This window comes from Peromyscus maniculatus, chromosome 1 (genome assembly GCF_049852395.1).
Source record: "Peromyscus maniculatus bairdii isolate BWxNUB_F1_BW_parent chromosome 1, HU_Pman_BW_mat_3.1, whole genome shotgun sequence".
In the NCBI taxonomy this organism is placed as follows: domain Eukaryota; kingdom Metazoa; phylum Chordata; class Mammalia; order Rodentia; family Cricetidae; genus Peromyscus; species Peromyscus maniculatus.
In genome coordinates this window covers 165,415,369-165,441,975 of record NC_134852.1, presented here as the reverse complement: position 1 = coordinate 165,441,975, position 26,607 = coordinate 165,415,369, and the positions used below count along the sequence as shown (strand labels likewise).

General features: G+C 40.0%; 1 pseudogene; it reads right to left on the bottom strand.

The window, feature by feature from the left end:
• Positions 1-8,758: 8,758 nt before the first annotated feature.
• On the bottom strand, positions 8,759-9,199 carry LOC102925657 (small ribosomal subunit protein uS9 pseudogene; annotated as a pseudogene).
• Between the last annotated feature and the right edge of the window lie 17,408 nt (positions 9,200-26,607).

Genomic DNA, 26,607 nt, shown 5'->3' with positions numbered 1-26,607 from the left:
CCAGAACATCTTGCAGGCAGAGCACATTGTAGGTCAAAGATTTTGTGGATGGGTTAGTGTCCAAATTTCTCTTTCAGTACCCTGCAGATTACCTACCTAGACCAAAGAGACTAGAACATAGAGGTGTTGCTTGGATTCTAATGGCTCCCTCAGGGGAGGGGTTGAGAAGGTGCGGCATCAACAACTCAGACACAAAGAATCCATTGAAAGCAAATAATGAAATCATTTATTTAATAACAGGGTAGGCCTTATATACCCTTCTCCCAGTGCCCAGTCTGTGTGGTCATCCCTCATTGGCTGGGCATGATCAGGATCTCTGACATCACATCAACTGTTGCTAGGTCCTCAGGCAGACTCCAGGTTGACTCTTAAGGAGTATGTTATGTGCATGCCTTGGCTACTGGTCTGAGCCAATTTCCTTGACCCTATAGGCCTGTTCTACTACATATACACCCTTTTATTTTCTTACATGGGCTCTCAGCAGGAATCAGAGTTTTTTTGCTCTGGCCTTATTGATCCCGCCTCAGGGGGCGCTCAGCAACTGGACTGTGCCTGTCTTAGGTTGGCTTGCCAATGAGCTCTTACCCATGTTTGACTACCAGCCCTCGAAAAGCATCCATCCCTGGGGAGTCACCCTGGGTGGAGAGTGTCAGGCAGCCTTTTGAATTTCAGAAAGCCAGGCATGCATAACCTCCTGTAGAGGGCTATGAGTTGGATGTCTAAAAGCCATTAACGCCTATAGAGTTACCGTAGTGGCTGCCTGCCTTTTGTGGATGTACTGTAGGAGACACTTAAAAAGGAGAAAGATCAAAAGCACCACCCTGCCAATCAAAACATAAGAGAAATCCAGGAGGGATCAAACAGCCTCTTTATATCATGCCAAACATTTTCAAAAAATAAAGAATCAAAGTCCATAACCTGCGCTCTTGTCTGGTTAATTGCAAAATTCCATGTGTTAGTTGTAATGGATAATATAGAAATTTAGCTGACCATGAGTCCTTAATATATTTAGCTTGCTCCAAGCCTGCTAAAGTAATGTTTCTCATCTCAAAAGGCATCATACAAAATGAGGAAAAGCAAGGCTTCACAGGTCTTCAGCCTGTAGAGGAACAGTGTGAGCAAGAAAGGAGAGTATATCCATTATCCATCCTGGGCGATTTTCTCCTTGGTGGAAGCAGGCTGATCTATGGCCAAGAACACATCTCTTGCTGGGACACATATTGGCATAGTGGCACTCTGAGGAAAAACACAAGCATACCTTCTCCAATTGGTTAGCAGGGGGGCTGGTGGCTGACATTGGAGGGAGATAGGATTTCTCCATCTCACCAGGGGCAGAGGCATGTTCCTTGGCAGAGATGCCCAGTGCTTGTAGTCTGGGATGAGCCCCTTGTCATCAAAACTGAGAAAGTTCATATGGAAAAGGACCTCTGTTAAATGAGGATCTCTCCTAGCCTCTGGTGAGATAGTCCTCATCAACAGCTCCTTAAGAGCTCTGTTGGACCTCTCAACAAGGGCTTGTCCCTGTGGATTATAGGGGAGGCCAGTGGTATGAGATATCTTCCAGGACCCCAGAAAGCATTAAATTGTTGAGATGCATATGCAGGGCCATTGTCAGTCTTATGTGTCCAAGGTACCCCCATAACTACCATGGCTGACTTAAGGGTCTTGATAACATTAATGGTCTTTTCCCCAGAAAGGGTAAGGGCATAAACAAAGGAGGGACAGCTGTCTATTATCATGTGAACATATTTAAGATTGCCAAAGGGGGAATTGTAGCATGAATCTTAAAAGTTCTTATTAATAAGATCAAACCCGAGGCCAGTTATTGCGGTGAATACTGGAAGGTCAGAGAGACAGAACAAGCCACAGCTATCTCACCTTGCCAATTCCTCAGCTGGTCCTGTTTCCTCAAGTTGGAAGCCTCTGAGTCCTCATCCAGAATGAATCTCAGCTGAACTGTGTTGCTTCAAAGCTTGAATACTTAACCAGCTAAATGCTTAACCAGCCAAAATGCTTCAGTTTCTGGTCCTCATGCCTTATATATCTTTCTGCTTTCTACCACCACTCTCTGGGATTAAAGGCTGGCTTTCTGAGATTAAAGGCGTGTGTCACCATGCTTGGCTTTTTCCAGTGTGGTCTTGAACTCACAGAGATCCAGAGGGATTTCTATTTCTGGAATGCTAGGATTAAAGGTGTGTGCTATCACTGCCTAACTAGTGGCTTTTCTGTTCTCTGACCCCAGATAAGTTTATTAAGGTACACGATATTTGGGGGAACACAATATCACCACATTTCCTCTCTTTTTGTCTAAAATTAAAGAAAGCTTATAACTAATACAAGAAAAACTATCCAATAAGTATATACAATATATACAGCCAAAAATTACATTAATGATATCTAGTCCATTAACATTTGACAGATTCAGATAAAAACTCCATTATATATATATTAACAATGTCCAGTCCAGTAACATCTGAAAAACTCAGACCAAAAAATTTTCATTACTTATCTTATTTAAAACAAGTAGTTCCTTTTTAAAAGTAGATTCCATAATCTCCCTTTTTATCTTATCATATCCATAGGGAATGAAGCATGACATCCATCTGCCAAATGGTATTAGGCAACAAGCCTGGGGGATTAGCCCCAGGACATTGAAGCAGTCCTAAGGGGGACAGAGGAGCGCAAGTGACACATGCCCAGGACAAATGTTTATATTAAGAATCCGGTAATTCTGGAAGAAGTCTCTGTAAATTCTGTGAAAACAGATGAAATTGATGGTGAAAAGCCCTGGGTTGTTCTAGGAGATCCATACTGGCTGTCAATATGATGGTGTCTGTTACCTCATTTCCTCGAGCCGATATTCTGGGTAATTTGGAATGAGATCTAATATGAGACAGATACCAAGGCTCAATCCTCTGATTCAGGACATCTAGTATGAGCAACATGGTGCTGATGATGAGGTCAGTGAATCTTTGACTCAAGAAAAGGCCAGTACATAAACTGCCTGGCCAGCATATTGGCTGTCAGAAAAATATTAACGGGCTTGATCTGACACTCTACTAGAACTTTGAGAAGGGCTAATATTTCACCAATTGAACAGATTCAGGATTAGGGATAATATGTGTAACATCTTTGGAGCCAGAATGCTGGATAAGAACACCATATCTGCTTTATTAGAATCTAAAAAGGCCAGAGTGGCATGAGGGATGGTAGTGGAGGAGGGGACTGCATGGGGCTGTATCTGTATTGGAAGTGTGGGGAGTTCTGCTAAGATCTTATATTTTGGCAAATGATTGTCAATCATTCCTGTAAATCTTGCAACCATTTCCTGGAACAAGGATAGAATCTGCCCAGAGGGACTGGATATTCTTTAAAGAAAGGGGGGAGAGAAACTTATCTGGCTCTCATTCATAAGTTCTCTGTGCCAGCATCCATGCCTTAAGGCTGAGTTGGAAGTACTGGTCAAACTTAGAGGTGACCTTGTGCAGGTCAGAATGTGCTTGATGTATCTCCATAGAAGGGGCCCAGATTACCATAACATTCCCAAGAATCCCATAGGTGTCCAGAGGACCATTGCCAATAAAGGTCTTTGGGGATCATAGCATTGTAGGCTGGAGGTGGCTAGAATTCCCAAAACCTTTTGTAACAACTCTTCAGCTTCTTGGGTAAGCCTAAGCTTAGTAGAAGGACAGGTGAGGCCCTCCAACAATAAAAATAGATGTCTCATCTCTTGGTCAGGGATGGATAAGAAAGATTTAACCCAATTAATTGTGCCACACAATTGTAATCCTGATAGTGAGTACAATTCCTTCATTTCCAATTTAAAGGAAATGGGGAGGACCTGCTTAGCACTGGAAAATCCTAAAAAGGCAAAGGGGTACTATTTGGACCTTATCTGGAGCCACCATCAGTTGTAACAATGCAATATCTTCTAATACTCCCTTGGAAGTCTTTTGCAGAAAGGCTGCCTCTGAGTGTGCCAAGAAGAGATCATCTATATAATGGATCAAAAGAACATCCCTGGGGACATTGACCAAAGCTTGAGAAACATAAAACTGGCAAATAGTGGGAATATACTTCATTCCTTGGGGCAAAAGAGTCCACTGATATCTCTTAGCTGGTTTATTCATATTATGTTCCCACACAGTAAAGGCAAAATGATCTTGATCCTGTGGCACCAGGGGAATTTGAAAAAAGCAATCCTTAATATCTAAAACTAATATATAATAAGATGGAGGAATCATGCTAGGGTGGGGGAGACCTGGCTGTGTAGACCCCATCTTTTCCATTAGATCATTAACTACACAAAGATCCTGCAGGAAGTAGTAGCATTCTGATTTCTTGGGGATAACAAATATGGGAGTACTATGTTTACTTGAGGACAGTTCAATGTGACCTATCTTTAACTGTTCTGCAACTAATTCCTTTAAGATTGACAGGTTAGGTTCAATTATAGACCACTGTTTCACTCATAATTGATGTTCTGAGAGCTATGTCAATGGAATGGGGCTAGGAGGCTCAATGATGGTGGATCTTGTGGGGACAATGGCCCTTAGAATTGGGGGTGAAGATCTTGTGCAGGATCTCAGACCACAGGACCTGCCTTTTCATGGACCTTGATGTCATCAAAAAAGGCCCTGTCATCTGGAGTTAGTACAACACACATATTCTCCAAAATATCTTTTCCCCACAGGTTCCTAGGTACATTGGAAATGATAAGGTGAATGGCTCCCGGATTGCCATCAAGATCCTTCCAATGGCCAGATGAGGGATAATCTTAGGATCTTGTTGGCCTCCCTCACTACTGATGGGGGAGCTGGGTTTGAACTTCCAATGATGGAAGCAAAGCACCTCAGTCTTGGTTAAAATGGTAGCATCCACACCCATGTCAACCAAACCTGTGACAGCTTGTCCATCAAGATAGATGGTTAGCATCGAGGAGTGTGCAAAAATGGGCATTGTCCAATAGATTTTTGGATTACCAGAGCCTCCTCTTACTGGCAGGGCTGAAGAGTGCCCCACCTAGAGTTTAAAGGTACTGGTGTTTCAGAAAACTGTGACCTGCAATCCTTTGCACAATGAAATCCTTTATTATATCTGGGGCATCGGGGTCCTTGGTTTTGTCCAGGAGGCAGTCACACCATAAATGTCCTGGTTTGCCTCATCCCCAGCAAGTTCTATCTACCTGGGGACCCTTGGGGGGTGTCATTAGCACACTGCCTGTCAGTGAGGAGAGCATCCAGGGAGGCAGTAAGAGTGGCGATGGGACCGGTGCTGGGGTCAGGATCTCTGGTGGCCTGTACCCATTTGTGTATGTCCTCATTTCACATGGCTACAACTGCATTACGGGTTTGGACATTGAGTCCTTCCCAAATCAGTTGTTTAATTAGCATATCTCTAGTGGGGGCCTGCATTCATTCTGTACTCTACTGCCTCATTGATACGGGCCAGGAAGTCAGTGAAGAGATCCCAGGCTGTTGGATAAAATTGCGAAAGTACGCCAAGGGGTCCGGGGAAGATAGTCATTGAGGGCCTTGAGGGCCAGGTCCAAGACTCATTGAAAATAGGTATTCAAGCCAATCTGTGCCTGGTGCACAGGGTGGACATATTCCCCATGCCCTGTGAGCCTTTCATAGGTCACCTGGACATTAAGTAAGATGTTGGTCTGGGCCTGGGATTCTGCCTGATCTTCATAGGCAGATTTCCAGCTAAGAAAGACTGCCGGCTCCAACACAGCTTTAAGCAAATGGTACCCATCAAAATAAGTTTGTAACTGTACGGACCATTGAGCAAGGACTTCCTGAAAGTAGGGGGGATCTGGGCCTGACTCATTGGCTGCCTTCCTGATGAGGGAGAGATCAGCTTTGAGGGTGGGACTCCAGTACTGGCCTTCGACATTTGGGCCCTTATTGACTGGGAAGGCTTTTATGGGCCTATGGACTGACAGTGGTGCAGGCTGTGAGGGTTGTAAGACACTTGGCACTGGGGAAGAGTGGCCACCTCCTGAGGCAGGCTGGTATTGGGGTAGATTGCCCCAAGAATACTGTGGTGGAGGGGTAGCTACCAGCGGTGGTGGTGGAGCAGAGGGGATAGCAGCATATAACTTAATGACAGCTGCCTTCTCTTTGACAGATTTGGCAGGATCCAAACTGACAGCTACTTCTCCTTGCCAGGTATAAGTCCATATTGAAAGCTATGTTCACCTTGCCAGATTTCGGGGGCCCAAAATGACAGTTATGTTATCCTTGACAGATTTCCCAGGACCCAAACTGACAGATTTCCCAGGACCCAAACTGACAGATTTCCCAGGACCCAAACTGACAACTACATTCTCCTTGACAGATTTCTAGGGGCCCAAACTGTCTGTCTCCTCATCATCGGATATCAAAGAGATATCTGACAGGAAAGTGGTGGGGGTGATGAAAAGATTACCCATCTTTTCAACGGGATAAACATTTGTATTGGACCCTTATGTCCTGTGCTTAGTGGGAGACTTTTGTGGTTTTTTAGGCCACCGGCATATGCCCATACAATGTCTCCAAATGAGGGATGGTGATTGGGAGCCAAGCCTTGATTCCACCTCCTGGGGGCATCAATCTTGGAGGTGCCGGGCGAGCCGAAATGAAAAAAAAATCCTTCCTAATGGATTGGCAAACATGACAGACAACACAAAGGAGGGAAAGAAGTGGGGATCCCAATGCTTACCTACCAAAGGAACCAAAAGAACACAGCACTGAGGGACCTTCTCACCAAAACACACCATCTTGGGGGTATTGTCAAGCATCATGAGTGAAGAGAGGGAGATGATCAGAACCTGTGCTGGGAGAAACAAAGTAACAAAAACCCAATATTCAGCACCAGATGTTGCTTGAATTCTAACGGCTCCCTGGGGGAGGGTGTGAGAAGGCATGGCATCAACTACTCAGACACCCCGGGAGTCTGTTGAAGGCCAATAATGAACTTGTTTATTCAATAACAGGGAAGGCCTTACATACCCTCCTCCCAGTACCCAGTCTCATTGGCTGGGCATGTTCAGGAACTTTGACATCACATCAACTGTCTAGGTCCTCAGGCAGACTGCACAATCAGGAACTCTGACATCAACTAGGAACTCTGACAACTCCTGTTGCTAGACCCTCAGGAAGACTCCAGGGTGGCTCTTAAGGAATATATTATGTGTATGCCTTAGTCTGAGCCAATTTCCTTGACCCTATGGGCCTGTCCTACTACAGGTAGATATTTCTTTGGACCCCAGTTCCAGAATAATGGCATGGAGACTTTTTATTAACTGTGAAAGTTGGCCTTAGCTTAGGTTTGTTCCCAGCTAGCTCTTAAAAACTTAATCCATTTATGTTCATCTATATTCTGTCACATGGCTCATTACCTCTCATAAATACTGTACATCCAACTTCTGACTGGTGAATCTCCTGCCTTAGAGTATGTTTCAAAGTTTCTCTCTGCCCAGAAGTATGGCCTATCCTCTTCTGTCTAACAATGGGTCATTTAGCTCTTAATTAAACCAACCAGAAGGTGCCCAAGCAAGTGAGTTAAAGAGAGACATCTTCACACAGTGTACAAAAAGATTATCCCAATACCCCCTTTTATTCCAATAAAAGGTTATTTCTCTAACATCAGTAAACTATATACAATAAGAAAAATTTCAGGTAAGAATTACATTCACAATGTCCAGTCTATTTGTATTTGTCAAATTTGGAGGATGTACTCTATTATTTATCCATTCTTAGTGAGTCCAAATTTTTTTTCCTAAATCATGTTCTATCATATCTTTCATTATCAGTGTGAAAATATCCTTTTCAATTTTTAAATTTTTTCTTAAACAACTTAACCTTTTATGTTTCTCAAATTTTATAAAATTTACATCTCTCTTGTGAGTTTCTTTTTTGAATTTTGTAACATAGAAAATGTTAGAACCATAACAATCTAGTCTTCAACCTCATCAGAGACCCAAGAAAGATATTACCTGAGTAAATAGGAAGTGCAAAGGAAACAACTTTCAAAACTATAGAAATGACAGAGACAGTTTTCTGACTGGACAGTCACTCAAGGTTCCTCTGCTACATTGGGGCATTTATCTTCAGCCTATATGCTTAGAATATCTGGCAGAATTTTCTGTGAAGCATGAATTTTAGAGGACTGGTCTACTATGTTTTGGCAAAGTTCAGGAGTCAACTCCCTTTCTGTCTTTCTTGTTCAATTTGGACAGCATACTGTCAGCAGTCAAGACAAGGGCAATTTCCCAGTGGCTAACTTTGCCACAATGAAAGCAAACTCCATAAGGTGCCCATTATTCATTTTTTAAAGTAGATTCATGCTTCTAGGAGCAGACATATCTCACTGTCATGAAAAGGTTTATATTACTAAAACTTCTTAAATGCCGTATTCTTTAATCTCTGAAGTGTTTGATGACCACATCACTATCTAAAATATGTTTATCCTTGAAAACCTACCTAGCATGACTACAAGTTTGAATGTTATAGATGACTAACTACTAACCTACATTTCTTTCTTTCTTTTTTTTTTTTTCGAGACAGGGTTTCTCTGTGTAGCTTTTCACCTTTCCTGGAACTCACTTGGTAGTTCAGGCTGGCCTCGAACTCACAGAGATCCGCCTGGCTCTGCCTCTCAAGTGCTGCGATTAAAGGCGTGCACCACCGCCGCCCGGCTTTCTTTCTTTCTTTCTTTTTTAACATTAACGCTAGGATATTTATTACAAAAAACCCTGAGCCTTGAAATGGGCTTATCGGTAGGATTTCTGGTATTGAGCACAGGCACCAAGACCTCCGAATTTTTTGGATTCACAGCAATGTAGATCAGCTACAAGCAGGGTCTGGTCGTACTGGAGGAGGATATCTTTGATCTCCTTCTTAGAGGCCTCATCCACATACTTTTGATAATAAGCCACCAGGGCTTTGGAGATGGACTGTCATATAGCATAAATTTGGGCCACATGACCACCACCCTTCACACTGACCGGGATATCCACACCAGCAAGTTGTTCCTTGCCCAGCAGCAGAACGGGCTCCAATAACTTGTACTGCAGCGTGTGCGGCTCGATCATCTCCAGGGGATGTCCATTCACCTTGATGAGCCCTTTTCCCCATTTGCAGTGCGCCACGGCTACAGCCGTCTTCTTGCGTTCAAAGACCTGCACGGACTGCAGCGGACCCTTGGACCGCATAGCTGCAAGTATGAACACGAGCTCCTCACCACGCGGTGCCACCACCGGAAAAGGCTAACCTACATTTCTTAATAATCCTAAACAGTTTGTAATAATAGCTTTCAAGGACTAGAACTTTACATTACCATTTTAGGTGAGATGTATAGGTACAATGCCTTAAACAAGAGTAGGAACATATACACAGTATAGCAAAAACAACCTTAAATTTGTATTAATATGCAAAAATCTATACCAATGTGAAATATTTGAGAATAGTAGTTGCTTTTTAGTTTCAAAGTAGATTCAATAATCTACACTTTATCCTATCATTCTAACCCCCCCAATTTTTTCATTAGATAAGAGAGAAAGGATGGAGAAAAGAAAAAGAAAAGAAATCCTTTAATCTAATCTCCTTTGTTTAGTGTTCTCCCTGACTATGACTAATAACAACTTGTGACTAAAACCCCTAAATGATAACCAACATCCATAACTCAGCCAATGACTTGTGCTTATCTGAGGCAAGTTGTCTGTAGTTAAAAATCAGCATGCTTTAGGCAGTATTGGACATTTTGAGGGTACTAGGTAGGCTTAATGGCAGACTAGTACCTCATCCTGTCATCCCTAATGGAATTCAGTAAAGATCTGCCTAGTCACAGACAGAAACTCTAAGAGCAGGGTCAATATCTATAGTATAGAAAATTCCATTATCAAGAGTTGAGGGGTGTAACTTCACAAAGTTTATTCCAAAACATGCAAGAACTGAAGGAATCAGGAATATATGAGGAGAGGTAACAGTGCATATTTCTACCAAGCGTTGGGCTACTGCAGATCTTCTTTATAGATTTATAGAAGCAAATCTGGGAAAAATTACCAGAACTTGAAGAATACTTTGTATGGAGTCAGCTTCATTAACCAGGCCACTAAACTATCATAATTTCATTACTAGAAATAAATGTCAGGCCTGAAAAACAGTTTGTTGGTTAAGAACTCTTACTATGCAGTCATATGAATGAGAGTTAGTACTCCAGCATTCACATAATATCCTGAATGTCTCACAAACACCTGTAATCCTTGCCCAGAAAACCCAAATACCAGGTCCAGGGCCAGATTCTTTCCTCAAAGGAATAATCAGAGCATGGTAGAGGAAATGATTGATGTTCTGTTCTCTTCTGACTTCTATACAAGCACAGACTAGTGCACTCATACACACATGCACATACATATAGAAGCATGAATAAATAAAAATAAATAACTAAATAAGTCTTTGGAAATTGCCAACTAGGGCTCAAGTTACAGGCAATCCAGTAGTAGAGTAACTGTGTAGAATGTACAAAGGCCTCTGCTTGATCCCCAATACCACATAACCAAAGTCAGTAATGGTGGTACAAGTTGTAATTCCAGCACTCAGGAAGGAGAAGTCAGGAGGATTAGGGGTCCAACATCATCCTTAATTTTTATAGAAAGTTCTAGAAGAGTCAGGCTACATGAAACTCTGATTCAAATAATAAATAAATAATGAAGTCTAAATTTTGAGTCTCAATTTATTACGTGTTTTTGAAGAACATAGTGATAGAGGGTATTGATGTTAATATCTGCAATTTGTTTTCTTAAAAGATAGTATTTTTAAATTATTGTCTATTTAATTTTTGATAATTCTGTGGATATACACTATGTATTCTGATCTTATTTATGCCTCACTACCTGATTTTTCTACCCCCAAGACATACCAATGAATCTCTCTCCCTGATGACTTTGTCTCTGATTTTAATCATCATTATTATGAATAGTTACAGACTCCAATTAGTGCTGACAGCATGCACATGGGTATGAGATAATCCACCGAGGCATGGTTATGTCTGCAACTAATGTTAATATCAACAAATAACTCTTAAATAATCAAAAACTTAATGCTGATTGATGTGTATATTGATAGATGGGGACATGAATAGATGCTATTTATGCTATGAAGTAAAATATGGATATTTACAGAATCTATTGATTACAATGCAAACTAAACATTTCTACACTTCTGTACAATGGAAATTATATGGAATATTTGTGAAGACTATAATCTTGTTCTTTTACCACAGACTATTAAGATATTTCACATTCAGATCTCACATATCCTTGGAGCTATAGTGCACACTCAAATCTCTTCTCTAGCTGACTTTCACATTCCTTCTTGCTCCTGCCTGGAGCTAAATATTCTCACTCTTTTGCAAGCATCATGTAATAATATCTAGATAAATATTAGTCATAGCATAAATAACAAAGTCCAAAAATATTGGCACTTGAGAAGAGAATACTCATGGTACTTCCAAAGTAGAAGAAGGTTAGGAAAGCTTGATTCTATTGAGAAATTTCCTTGTCTGTAGATGAGAGGGGAGTAAAGATGGGAATTACTGTTTTGTAGAATACACATACCACCCAATTGTTTTGTGAGACCTGGCCTCAGTTATCTCTCCAGTTACTCTTCAGTAATGAAGAAGAAGTTGTCAAAAAAGAGAGATACTGTGGTGAGGTGTGTGGTGAAAGTGGTGTTGCCCCTGCCACCTCCTGAAGGGATCCACAGAATGGCCATGATGATGAGCAAGCAGGGAGGAAACCATAATTAGCACCATACAAGCAGATGACATGAATGCGACAAATACAATAATCACCATTCCTGGTGTAGGTTTCTCCACAGGTCAGTTTTACCAGAGGAGGGTGGAGTAACAGAAAATTAAGTCAATCTCATTGTTTCCACAATAGAAAACACTAATGGTGATAATGTATGTACCAAGGCACTTAGAAGGCCAGAAACATAAGGCCCAGCCACAAAGCCTGGAAGGGCCTTCTGCATGATGATGGTGACATAAAGCAGAAGTCAGAACACAACCACATAATAGTTATTTGCCATGATGGCCAAGATATAGCAATCAACTGAGCCAAAGAGCATAAACAGAAAAAAAAACCTGAGCACCTCAACATGTGTAGGATAAAGCAGTCCCATATTCCAACAACATAGCTGTTATCTAAGGAATAGTGAAAGCAGATGTCCATGAAAGAGAGGTGTCTTAGAAGGAAGTACATCATGCTATGGAGCCTGTGATTCATGAAGATAAGAACAATGATGTCTGAGTTCAACAGGAAAGTGAAGAGATAAATAAGAACAGGTAGAACATAAGGAACCTCCATTTTGGGTATTCAGAGAAAGTTATGAGGAGAAATTCTGTCACCAAAGTGAGGCTCACTCAGCATTGAAGCCACTGGTAATTGAAAGAGCCTGAGAAACAATTCAGGTGTACATAAGATGCACCTGCTTGTATAGTGTCGAATAAGCACAATGAAAGTACTCAGGTACTAGAGGGGTGTTTCAAAGATAATAGATCCCTACTCGTTCTGTCTACAGACTTCTGTGATAGTCACCTTAGCTTGTGGTTGGGGAAAACACATGAAGGCATGCAGAACAAGTGTGTATAGCTTGCTTGCATTGCAAAGTAGCTGTGTGAGCCCTGAGAGTCAGACCACCCTTACAGCTGACATGTGGTCATTTTCCTCCCATACATTTGGCCATTTTAAGACTCTGTCCTTTTTCCTTGGTGACTGCAGCTCCTTCCTTATTTCCTACACTCTTCATCTCTTGTCTGGGGTAAATCAGCACCCATGAGACTAACTCTTTCTCCTGACTCCCAGGTCAGGTTAGCTTCTTAACAATTATTTCCAATGATCCCAGCTGGATCAAGAACAGAGAGGGAGAACAAGGAATAGGAGACCATGGTAAATGAAGAACACATGAGAAAAGGAAGAAACAAAGTGCTAGAGAAGCCCACAGAAATTCACAAATATACCCCCACAATAGACGGCTGGCAATGGTGGAGAGACAGCCGGGACTGACCTACTCTGGTGATGGGATGGCCAAACACTCTGTCATGCCAGAAACCCCATCCAAGGACTGAGGAATCTGGATGCAGACATCCATGGCTAAGCCCCGGGTGGAGCTCCGGGAGTCTAATTAGCGAGAAAGAGGAGGGTTTATATGAGCGAGAATTGTTGAAACCCAGGCTGGATAAAGCACAGGGACAAATAGCCAAACGAATGGAAACACATGAACTATGAACCAAAGGCTGAGGGGCCCCCAACTGGATCAGGCCCTCTGAATAGGTGAGACAGTTGATTGACTTGATCTGTTTGGGAGTCATCTAGGCAGTGGTACCAGGTCCTGTGCTCATTGCATGAGTTGGCTGTTTGAAACCTGGGGCTTATGCAGGGACGCTTGGCTCAGTCTGGGAGAAGGGGCTGGACCTGCCTAAACTGAATCTACCAGGTCGATCTCAGTCCTCAGGGGAGGCTTTGCCCTGGAGGAGGTGGGAATGGGGGGGGGGGCTGGGGGGAAGTGGAGGGGGCAGGAGGGGGGAGAACAAGGGAATCCATGGCTGATATGTAGAACTGAATGGTATTATAAAATAAAAGAAAAAAACAATTATTTGAATTCAAATTTCATATAGTTTTGGCATTTTTAAGACTCTACTTTGATCATGTATCATCCCTTCGATAAAAATTTGTCCGTGGTACTCAATTAAAATCAGCAAGTTACTTAGACTCTTTAGTGTCAGTAATGCCTGTGGATTTTCCCATACTAATTTCCTTAAGCTTCCATTTTGTTTCCCAGTCCTAGCACACAGTGGTAACTCATTCTCCTACAATGTATTTTTCTCATTCAATTATTGGCAGCTTCAATAATCCTGCATTTTTTTAATATCTATTTTCTTCACATAACTCCAATTATGCCGAGAACATCATCCCCAAGATCCTTGATAGTGATTCTATCCCCTTCAAAACTCTGCTCAGATCATGATTTCAATTTTTTTCCTGTATTTTTTTGAGATCATACTATAATTACATTTCTTTATCTTTCCCCTTCTTCAAACACTCCAATATAGCCCTTCTTGCTATTTTTCTATTGATGGCCTCATACTTATTAAATGTTGTTACATATATGTATATGTATATGATATATTTGTATTCCTAAATAAATAAGTGCAGCCTACTTAGTCTGTAAAATGTTACTCCTGTGTGCATTTTCAGGGCTGAAAATTTTGTATTGGACAACCAATTACTGTGCTCTTTCTTGGGAAAGATTATTTCTCCTGCTCTTGGGTTTTACTTGTTGCCTGTAGTTCTTTCCATAGGTTTGAGGTCCCTAGAGCTTTTTGTCCATCCACTTTGGCATGTCCATGGTTGTCCTTGTTCACCTTACATTTAGATAGTCATTTTATGACATTTTTCTCAGTTTATCTCCTGACATTCCTAGCATAATCTCACAGCAAGCTCCTTGATTCTCCAGCTCTTACAATATTTTCACTCTCTTGCATGAGTTAATCCCTATTCCTTTGGGGTGGGAGTTTTGTTGTAGATATATTCTTTGGAATTGGGCTCCATAACTCTGTATTTTAATTGGTTGTTTTCTGTAGTGATCTCTTTTTGTTGAAAAAAAGAAGTTTCCTTGACTAGAAGTAATGACTGCACTTATCTGTGGGTGTCAAGAACAAATATTTAGAGTGTAACTAGGGATAATACTGGTTTAGTAAAGTCATAGTTATAGAGTCCCCTTTAAGATCAGTCACTTCATTAGCCCTGGCATTTGGCTAGGTACCATGCTTTTCTTTCTTGAATAGTTGTTAAGTCCAATTGGAGAACTGTTATTCACCATGAAGACATATGTGACATTGCTGTACCTTTAGGATTACTGTACCATCCTGGTTATTTTGTTCATGGATGTCATAGCTATGTAGGACTGTTGGCACATTTCTTTTACAGCATGGCTTGGTGCCTTCTGACACCATGAAAAGTGGTTCTCAGAGAAGAGGCTTTTGATTCAGTTCCAGCTCAAGGAAAGATTATAGGTTTTATAGGAAGTCTCCCTCCAGTCTGTCTTCTCTAGTCAATGCATGTGTCCTGTGGACTCATTGTGCAATAGGGGCTCAATCTACTTTCTGGGATAGAGATATAAAATAAGATATTGAAACACTTTGCAAAGGAACAATACCATAACCTGCTGTAGTCCCACCACAACTTGGTTTCAGATTCTGAGATGCAGAAGGGCCTTCAGCATAAAGAATTGTGTCCAACTATCAGATGAGTTTCACACAAGTGAATAGCCCTGAACAGCTCAAGCTTTCTTTATTTATACTTCAAAAACAAGCATGTTTTCTCACCTTCTAATATTAACCTCTGGAAAAAATCAAGTATTTTCCTTCAAAATTTTACATCAAAACAACTTTTAAACAAAAACCAATGTTCAGCATTTTCTTAGCTTGGCTAAATATCGAACCATGAATGTCCTGTCCTAACAAAGCTGAAAGGTGAGAAGAAACAGGCACACACTCTCAAGAACAACAATATTGTTCAAAACTTAACAAAACATATTTACAGAAATAAGGGTGATTTGTCATAAACTGTTTGCATGCATTTAGCTTATATTTCTCTAACTATTCCCTTGTCTTATAAAATGGTCCTGAATGCCTAAACCTCACTATAAAAAAAAAACACTTTTCATAAAACTCGACATCATTCTGCTAAGTAGCACACAATTAAGTTAAAAAAATTGTAAATCCTGGGAATAGGTAATGAATGCCATGCATTGTTTTTTGTCAGTCATACTGAGTTTTCACATTTTGGGTGTATTATGTTTATGTTACTGAAGATGTTCACTGTTGGGAAACCTGTGGCCTATTTCCAGATCAGTACATGAATGCCTATCCAACAGGTCTCAGCAAGGCAGGATCTGTGAAGATGGTCTCTCACCTGGAAAAGACCACTGAACCTTGGGACAGTGCTGAATACTGCTGAGACCATGGAGTATGCATGCTCTTTTCTCTCTCATAATGAGGATTCTCTTCACAATTTTTAGTTTCATGTTGTCTGTCATGCATGGGAGAGTTTTAATCATTTCCAGAAACCCTGTTTTTTCTCCACCATTTTCCCCTAAAATTCTTTGGGAACTGTATCTTGCATCTCCTTATCCATATGCACTCCCTTTCTGTCTCTCATTAGAAAAGAACAGGCTTCTCTTTTGTCTTCTTGAGCTCTTTTATCTTTCTGTTAACTTGTCTAACTTTGATATGATACTTCTGTTTTATTTTATTATAGTTATTTTGTTGTTATCTCTTCTCTCATTCTTGGTTGAATATTTGCTGCCTTGATCTTAAGCAGGCAACCACAGACACTGAGTTCAGGAATGCAATACTCTGTTGTTTTCAGAAGACAGTGTTTTGCAGAAGTTCCCTCCAATCTGTGTTTTTTTTTTTGTTTTTTTCAGTCTTTCTTCTCCCTTTTCTGCAATGTTCCTTGCACCATGTGGGGTGTGAAAGAGATACCCTATTTAGAGACGAATACTCCACAATGAAACCTGGGATCTCGAATGCAAAGGTAATAAATAAAATGTGAGTTACAACACTGAAAGGGGGCATAGTTAAATTAAACTGAATGGTTCCCAATACACAAAGAAGCAGGGAACATTTCCAAGAATACATGAGATTAAGAAATACTGCATATTTAGCAGAGCCTGGTACATTCAGTTGAGGCAGGTCCAAGCCCCTCACCCTGCATCAAGGCTCTACAAGGTGTCACACTATAGATAGTGGGCTCCAAAAAGCTAGCTCATGCACCAGGGATGGATCCTGATCCTACTGCCAAGGGGCCCCTTAAGCAGATCAAGCTACACAACTGTCACACTATGCAGAGGGTGTTGTCCAGTCCCATGGAGGCTCCACAGCTGTTAGTCTGAAGTTAATGAGTTCCCACTAGCTTGGTTTTGTTGTCTTTTACCTTGTCAGAGGAGGGAATGAAAGGTGGGTTTCAGAGGAGGGAATGAGAGGTGGGCTGGGGGGGGAGGTTGGGGGGGTGAGGCTGGGAGGACAGGAACAGGGAAGAGAGGGGGACCTGTGGTTTGTATGTAAAATGAATTAAAAAAATCTTAATAAAAAAAGAAATACTGCATAGCCAGAAAAGCTGCCAAAATTAATATTTTTCTTCCAATATTACATGTACTTTATAACAATATGCAATTATCATTCAAAGAGATACATTCACTGTGTACTCAATAGGGGGCAATCAACTAATCAATGTCCATTAACTGGTATAATGACATATGTAAATAACATTTATCTATGTCTAATATTTAAGATAATGAAATAATGAAGAAGTGTCTATCAATCAATGTAGCTAACTAGCTATGTGTGTCTATATAGAAATAAAGAAACTTAGACAAAGATGGAATCTTTCCTTTCTTAATTTGGCTATAAGGGACATTTAAAATGAATTATTTTATTATAGTTTATTACAGATTATTCATCTGGAAAATAGAAACTGAGGTATGAATTTTAGTCTTAATATTTTATTTGGAATTTGAAACATTAGATAAATTAGGAAACTGAGTTTGATGTCATTGCCAATCAATATAGTATAATCAAAATGTTTTTCACAACACACACACACACACACACACACACACACACACACACACACACACACAATCCTTTAGAGCCAGAGGAGGTTATTACTCAGATCTATTCAATCAGTGAGTAATAACTGTAGAAGGAGAAATCATATTGAAGTCCCTGTAAGAGAAAAAGGAAAGTGTGTTTCTTTTCAAGGTTCTTCTTGTCTCTTGTTTTCCATTAGCCTAGAATTTCCTCAGGAAACTTTATTGAACACCAAGGTTGCATTATGTGATCTCTTGATTGTTGCATAGGAAGTCAGGAACCATGTTCTCACTATGGTTATTTCTTTTTCATCCAGAAGAGAAAAACACATTTTTTTTGGTGGGGATCATTGGCACAATGTCTCATTGTCAGCTCAGAAAACACAGAATATGGCAACAGAGACTGGGAACTAAATTGTATCATTAGAACAAAATAGGTAGTGGTCTATTGAGATGAGTCAGTGGGTAATTGCATCTTGTGCCAAGCTTAATGGCCTTAGTTTGCTTTCTGATAGAAGCTGAGAACTAACTCCTGAAAATTGTACACTTCACATGTAAATAATTGCAATCTAAAAGACAAAGAGATGGTGTATGAATGTGTCTAATATAAGATTGTGTCTAATAATGTTAACCACTTGTCACTGTGCAGATATACCCATGTACCCCTCCTATTTATAAAGCATATAGGGCTTTATGAAATATACAAATTTTTATGAGACTGAAGTCACTCTGAATAAGATCACAAAACTTTAGTCTGAAGTGGATTTGTCAGTCTTTTCTTCATTATTCTGTAGACACTACTTTAGGGATATTTATCTTTGGTCCTTTATACAACCTTCCCTAAAATTGAGCAATTTAGAATGTTATCTCATCAAATGGGTTGAACTTTAAAGGGATATATGTGCTATTTTCATTTTTGTGATTCTGTCCCTTCTTCCCTTACCACCTTCTAATCTACTCTAGGGAACTAATTTTTATCACACAGGGAGAATATTCTATCTGTGAAGGATGCTTACTCCAGAGGCACCTTCAAGATGTGGTCAGTTTAGATCTAGAGAGATAAAGCAGAATTGTTGGCCACACAAATTACATACAATCTGCACATCTACATCTGTCACCTGGGCTCTGATTGATATTGTTCTGGCACTATATCAGTCATTTCACATTTCCTCACTTTTAGCTCATTCATTAGCTGGGCTTGTTTATTTGCATTTGGAACTGGAGATTTCCTAGGGGGACTGGAATTCTTATTTGCTGCAGTCTTGCTACATTGCAGTTGTGGTAACTGCTTATCACACAGCAGTTTAGACTTACCCTGAATCAGGGATTTGAGAAATCTTTAAGTTCCATGAAACTGATATGCTTTGATATTGGTCTCAATTTTGTTTCATTTACAGTATCACTTGGGTGTAAACCTTTATACTGGCATTAGAAACCGAATGGTTTTCTACTTCATGATTTTATGTGATTATTTATTAGGTACTTGTTTATTTATTTATTCTATGTATCTTTCATGTCATGTATCTTTATCCCATTCATTTATGCATTTCTTGTCCCTTCACATCTGCCCTCCACCATTGCAACCCGCCAAATAAAACAAAATTCATGAGAAAAAATAAAGAAAAGAAAAATTAAAAAATAGAAAAAAAATAAAAAATTTCATCATGGAAGCTGCAGTGTGACTCAACAAGTTACACCATATAACCCTTTGTCCATACATCTCTACTTACAAGTTTTCAATGTAAAGTGTCATTGGTCTGGTTTGAGGTCCTTGGTCTCCACTGCATGGTTGATGCTTGCCCCCCACTAGGACTCTTTCTGGACATCCTGCTGCTGTGCTGTGTTGTGGAGATCCTGCAGCTTTGGGTCTGTAGGCCATGTGCTCCATCAGATCGTAGATGGGGTGGATATTGGAGTAGGCCAATTCATGACCCTGAATCTGGGCCTGGGCAGCTGTAGGGTTGGTCTTCTAGATAGGAAATGAAGACAGCTCTCTCATGTTCACAATTTTGGGGCTGACTCTCCCACATCTTCAATAACAGGGTTGACTCTATTGTCCTGCTTTGTACAAGGCCTACTCTCCCAAATGTCGCAGCTGTTTGGGGTCATGGATGGCTCTCCTACACTTATGATCACATGATCACAGGTGCTCTCCCATTTGCCCCAGGCATTGATGGGTGGGGGGAGAGGGCAACCATCTCCCACCCATGCCATCTCATAACAGATGAGTAATGAAAACAACTCTCTCTTGTTCACTACTTTGGGGCTGGCTCAGCCACATCACCACCAACAGGGTTGACTCTATTGTGTTTCCCAGGGAAGATGCAGGGCCTGCTCTCCCAAATGCTACAGCTGTTGGGGGACAAGGGTAGCCTTCTTGTTCTTATAACCTCAGGGCCAGCCCTCCCATCTGCCTCAGACATTGACAGGCAGGTAGAAGGGCATCTTACCCTAGCACATGCCACCACAAGACAGATGAGAGATGGGGACAACTCTCCCATATTCACATCTTTAGGGCTGGCTCACCCATGCCTGCACTAGCAGGGTTGGCTCTATTGTGCTGCCCTGGCAAGATGCAGGGTCTGCTCTTGTGAGTGTTGCAGCTGGTGGGGATAAGGGACAGCTCTCCTGCTCTTATGACCACAGGGGCAGCTCTACCACTTGTCCCAGGCATTGATGGGCATGGAGAAGAAGGACATCTCTCCTCAGTCCATGCCTTAATGTGGTAGAAGAGGGGTGGGGTTGTATCTCCCATGTTCATGTCCTCAGGGTTGGTTCACCTGTGCTCTCATCAACAGGGTCATCTCGGTTGTGTTGCCCAGATAAAGTACAGAGCTCACTTTCCTCTGTGTTGCTGCTGGACAAGGGGTCAGCACCCTTACCATCTCAGCTTGCTCTCTTCTTCGCTTGTCTTTTCAGATATGCCTCTGCCCATAAGACCTGAATCATTCTATCTCTCTGTCTCAGTGTCTCTCTGTCTGTCTCTGTATGCCTGTCTCTGTTTATCTGTCTCTCTCTCCTATAAGACCCTACTTCTGCTCACTTTAATAGTGCCCATCTATCCAGTCTTGTAAGGTACCCTATGGCCCAAGTTTTGTCCTCAGAGTCCAGAGTGGGCGGCTCCAGGGCTGCAGATGGGTTTCGCCATCTCATTCAGGTTGCTGTGATGCTGGGCTGGGCCATGCTTCCCCATTACAAGGAGATCATTATAGTGCCCAATTGCCTAGCATCAAATGGGTGGGCTCTCAGTTGATGTCTTTGTCTATGTTCTGCCCACCGCAGCCGCATGGAATGGTGTGGGCTCTTGGCTGGAGTTCTGCCATGCATCAGGGTTCTCAGGTACTTCTTAATATTCTGTTACCTAATCAAAATATCTTCTTGAACTCAAAATTAAATTGCCCCAATTTTTTAGGATCCAATATCTTAAATTAAAAGCCCTTAATTTAAATCATTAAAAATTAATGACCATTGTTAATTAATGGTTTGTAGGTTGGTTTTGTTTTGTTTTGTTTTGTTTTGTTTTGTTTTGTTTTGTTTTGTTTTGTTTTGTTTTGTGCTTGCCTTTAGCTTGATAAATGATCAGATTCTGGCAAGGGAAAAAGTTAAAAGGGGCTCATGAAAGCCTATCCTCTATTAAAGCCATTATTTTATACAATATAAAGATATTATTTCATACAGTGTACCAAGCTTCTAATGCATAACTAGCAATGAATAGGTATCAGTTTGACATCTAAAATGATGCTTGTCTGTGTCTGGAACATTCTCTGCTGTTACATATGTAGAGCTCTATGCCCAAAGTGCACTACAGGCTTGCATATGTCTCTCCCAAATTGTCTGCTACATAACATAGTCCTAAGAATGTTATGGGCTCTGGAAACTCCAGAGAAATACCATTATATCATATATGAAACTTAATTTTGTCAAATAGCTCTTTAAACATTTCCTTTCTAAGACTCTCATCACAATTAAAGAGTAACAATTGTCCAAATTAAGCTGGCAAATGACTGCAGGACTTTTAGTATTAATCGTGTCACTAAAATCCTTTACTATCTGCAGATAAAGCTATTATGGAATATCACCAAATACTTTAAAAATTTAAAAATTAAAAAGGGATTATTATATATACCCACCTGTACCCTCACATACTATGCTACCTTTAGTTATGCCAACTTTAAATATTTTCAAAACATTTTACCTTAAGGGAATATTATTTTTCTGTTGCCCAAAAGCATTTGTCTTAAAGGATACACAACCTAAAGTAAACACTAAATAAAAAGAAAGAACCTGATGTTTTATCACTGAAGCAAAGTTATGCTTGTGTATTTCCAGAAAAATGAAGCCTACGATAGCTCCTGATCTGATACATCCAACCAGGACATCCAGACACCACCAGACCAATGAAACATCTATGCACAAATGACAAATCAATTAAAATGAAATGTCTCAAGAATAAGAGTAAGCTGATAACATGGGGGAGAAATCAGGACTGTAAGACAAATTGCTAAACAGTCTCATTAATAAAAAAAAAAAAAACAGAACTAAATATTGAGGTAAAAACTGACAGACATCTCAATTTTCCTTTTAAAATCAACTCAGAGATCTTTTCCACATAAGTTTTTTAAATTTTCATTCTGTTTATTTGGTAGAAATATCCATTCCAATATAGTATTTTCCCTCTGCATTAAAATTCCTGTAGGAAAATGCTTAGAGGGTAAAATAACACAATCAAGCTTTGGATCCACATGATCCACATGTACATTCTGAATTTTCCTTTCTGCCAAATCCAATACTCCCTCAGCTTCAGCTGACAATTCTCTTGGACTAGTTAAGTCATTGTCACCCTTTAAGGTTTTGAACAAATTACTCAGTCCATCGTTTTTTACCCCAACAGCAGTCTGTAGATAGGAAATGTCTCTGAATAATCTTTGAAAGACATTATGAGTTCATAATCAATCTCTTCTAATTTGCACCTTTTGGGGTCTGATCTTTTGTAGACCTATTTTATATCTTAAATAATTAATAGAATCTCCTCTTTGTAAGGTGAAGTTTCATTTACTTCTTCAAACATTCTAAGGTATCTGCATTTGAATCAGCTAGTAAAATATCATCCATGTAATGATAAATTATAGATTTAGGAAGTAGTTTACATATGACTTCCAATGGCTACAGTATAAAATATTGGCACATGTTGGGCTATTTAACATTCCCTGTGTGAGAACCCTCCATTGATATCTCTTAACTGGCTGAGAATTATTTTAAGTAGGCACTGTGAAGGCAAACCTTTCTCTGTCCTTTTATTGTAAGAGTATTGTGAAGAAACAGTATTTTAAATTGGTAAATATAAGAGGCCATCCTTTAGGTAACAGAGTAGGCAAAGGAATTACAGAATGTAGAGAGCTCCTTGGCTGAATTACCTTGTTAATTGCTCTTGTGTCTGCTATCATTCTCCATTTACGAGATTTCTCTTTAACGACAAATACAGGAGAATTCCAAGGGCTGATTGATTCTTCAATATGATGAGCATTTAAATGCTATTGTACTAGCTGTTCTAAGGCCTGTAGTTTCTGTGTTGTTAAAGGCCATTGCTGAACCCATAGAGGCTTGTCTGTTAACCATTTTAAAGGTAGAGCTGTTGGTGTCTTTGAAAGATCAGCATCTGTTGTGCCCTATTCTCATACAATCTGGAAGTTGGTTACTGTTCTTTATAGTTACTTATAATATTTTTCTCAGAAACATATGTTACTTTATGGCTTGTTTATGAGGTTGGAGGAATGTTAATCTGGGTATTCCATTGTTGTAATAAATCACGGCCCCATAAATTCATAGCTATATTAGCCACAAACAGCTTTAATTTTCCTCTTTGTCCTTCTGGCCCTATATATTTGAGCCAGCTTGATCTGTTTCACTTGAGATAGTGTTCCAAGCCCTAACAGCTACATATTTACCTCCTAAATAGGCCAGTTTGCATGCAAAGATTCTGGTGCAATTATTGTTATGTCCACACCTGTATCTACAAGACCTTCAATGAGAACGTCATTTATTTATATTTTTAATTTTGGTCTTTGTTCATTTATAGAAGTTTGTCAAAAAATTCACTTTATGGTTTTTCCTGAAATTTTTTGTTCTTTCTGCTATAGCTGTTCTATCACACTGAACAGTATGGTGTTTTACAATAGGCATTTTGTTATTTAATTGCTCTGGGAAGGGATTTCTTCTATGTTGGCAAGAAAGGACTGAACTGAATTTGCCATTGGAGCCTGTGTGAGGCCCCTCAGGGAGTTTCCCTATGGCAAAGGCAAAGGCAAAGGATTACCTTGTCTGTCTCTTGTTGATCTATATTCATTGGTCTAATGTTTGCCTTTATCACACCTTTTGCATAACCCAGAAGGGAGAGGCTTTCTGCTGCCATTGTTCCTTGAAGAAACTCAGAGCCAGATATTGGGGTAAAAACTGAGAAACTGGGGAAGTAAAAAGAAGCCAGCCATGTTCTTACCACTAGAAATCCTCTGCAAAGAGAGCTATTTCCTGTACACCCATGCCTATATCCTTTCTGTGCCCTACCATCTCACTTCCTCTTTTTGCTCAGCTATACTACTTCCTCTTTCTGCCCATCTCTGTCACTTCCTGTGTGTCTGTACAGACCTCCAGACCTTTATGGTTAACTAGTGTTGGGATTTAAAGGTGTGTACCACCAAGTCTGGCTCTGTTCCCAGTGTGGGCTTGAACTCACAGAGATCTGGATGAATCTCTGCATCCCAAATGCTAGGATTAGTGGTGTATGCTACCATTGCCTGACTTCTATGTTTAATGTAATAGCTGGCTTTTTCCTTTGACCTTTGACTCAAGTAAGGTTTATTTATTAGAGCACAAATAATATATCACCACACAGGACTCTAGCTCATCAAGTTGAGACTTTCAGAAAACAACCAGACACTATAGTATTGACTAAAAAATGATGCTGTTGTTTACTGAATGTATTACATGCTACTTATCAGCTTGTTAATTCAGGATACAAATGCTTTCAACCAAGGGATAAAAGGCACACTTATGATAGGAGACAGTATGATATTGAATTGCTGTGCTATGGATTATTTATAAAAGTTTACATGAGATAGACCATATTACAATCATTTTGCTCAGTAAATATTTGCAACTAATCAATAGAATTAAGGGAGGTATCCCTGAAAGTTATGATTTTTTTTTGCATCTATCGAATCCTGTAATGGTTGCAACCATTTCTTTTTTATTGCCTATTCCAGAAATAATTATGGGAATACAAAGAGAGTTGTCTAAAATGTCTTGTATGACAAGTAAAACTACTAATATTACATTAAAAAAATCAGATTGTACTGTGTTTAAATATTCTGGCAATAAACTGCCTAGCAGAAGACTCTTTAGAAGTCTGATACAGGGTGACTAAGTCAGCCTGAACTGAATTTTCATTCTCACCTCTTCAAGTATCATTTCCTTGCCTGACAGGGACCTGCTCAAATGATCCACAGGGACAATTCCTCAACATAAAGAATGTTACTTCTCCATTTCACCTCATAGAATTTTGCCATGTCATTACAACATTCTATTATATGAAGTATGTGGTTAAAATTTAATTCTATGGCTTTCTGTCTTTCATTGTACCAGTGCTTGATTATATTGGATATCTTACTTCAAGACTATTGGTTAGGGTATTTTTGCTATCACCAGGGATTCCTAGACACAAAGACCAGAAGTGGGAAGAAGAACAGCTGAGTGCATCCAGGACTAAGAGTCATCAAGAAAAAAAGGAAGTAGAGATGAGGGTGAAAGAGCAAACTTTAATGACAGAATTTCCATCACAGTGGCTTTATGCTGGCAGCCACAAGGATTAGGTCTTGGTTCACTAACCTAGTTGTCTATAGGTGCTTGGCCAATGGAAGCTAATTCCTATTTCCTTACCAGCAGAAGAAAATTAATTCACCAGTGGAAACATCTGACATGAAGGAAACACCCCACACATTAAATAATCAATTGCTGATTATAACTTCACATCAAACTGTAGGCAGAGTTTTTCTGTTTTGACAGCCTGCTCCCCCCCTCCCAAAAAAAAAACGGTAGCCACTTCCCAAATAACTGACTTGGAAACTTAATATAAATTATAAATGCTCGCCCAATAGCTCAGGCTTGTTACTAACTAGCTTTTACAACATAACCTATTTCTATTAATCTATGTAAAGCCCTGAGAATTGTGGCTTTTACCTGTATTCCATTTTACATGTCCAACTCGTTCTCCATTTGGCTGGTAACTCACTCACTCCACCCTTCTCCTTCCCAGCATTCTCTGGCTTTCCTGCCTAACCTTATTCTGCACGGTTATTGGCCAGTCATCTTCTTTATTAAACCAATCACAGCGACAAATCTTCACCCTGTACAAAGGGGTTATTCCACAGCATTAAACACAGAGAAAGTGATTTATTTTTGGAAAATATTCATCCTTCAAAATTGTAAGTAACCCCCTTTTGTGGAGCATCTCTTCCTCCTCAGGAGGCTGCATGTAAGCAGACAGCAGCTGTTATTCAAATGCAGCATGTATGTGAGGTTCCCAAGAAAGCCACTGTCATGCGTGAACTGAGAATCTTTTTTTTAAATAATACAATTTATTATTTTTCTTTTATTTATACAAGTAAGACCAGAGGTAAACATTCCAAATCTATTGAACATTCTCTGTCTGTTATTATAGCTATCATTTTCTGGGTTTTATTTATTTATTTTTTGGAGATTATGTAATCATAACATTTCTCACTTCTCTTTCCTCACTCCAATTTTAAAAGTATTCCATAAGTTCAAGAAAATAAATATAGCTATCAGCAGCATTCACAGTAAAATGAAAATAAAAGGTGACATTTAGTAAACTAAATAATATAATTGATTGACATTTTCAGTTGATTGGTTTAACTGACAGACCCAAATCCCTTGCTACAATCAGACGCTG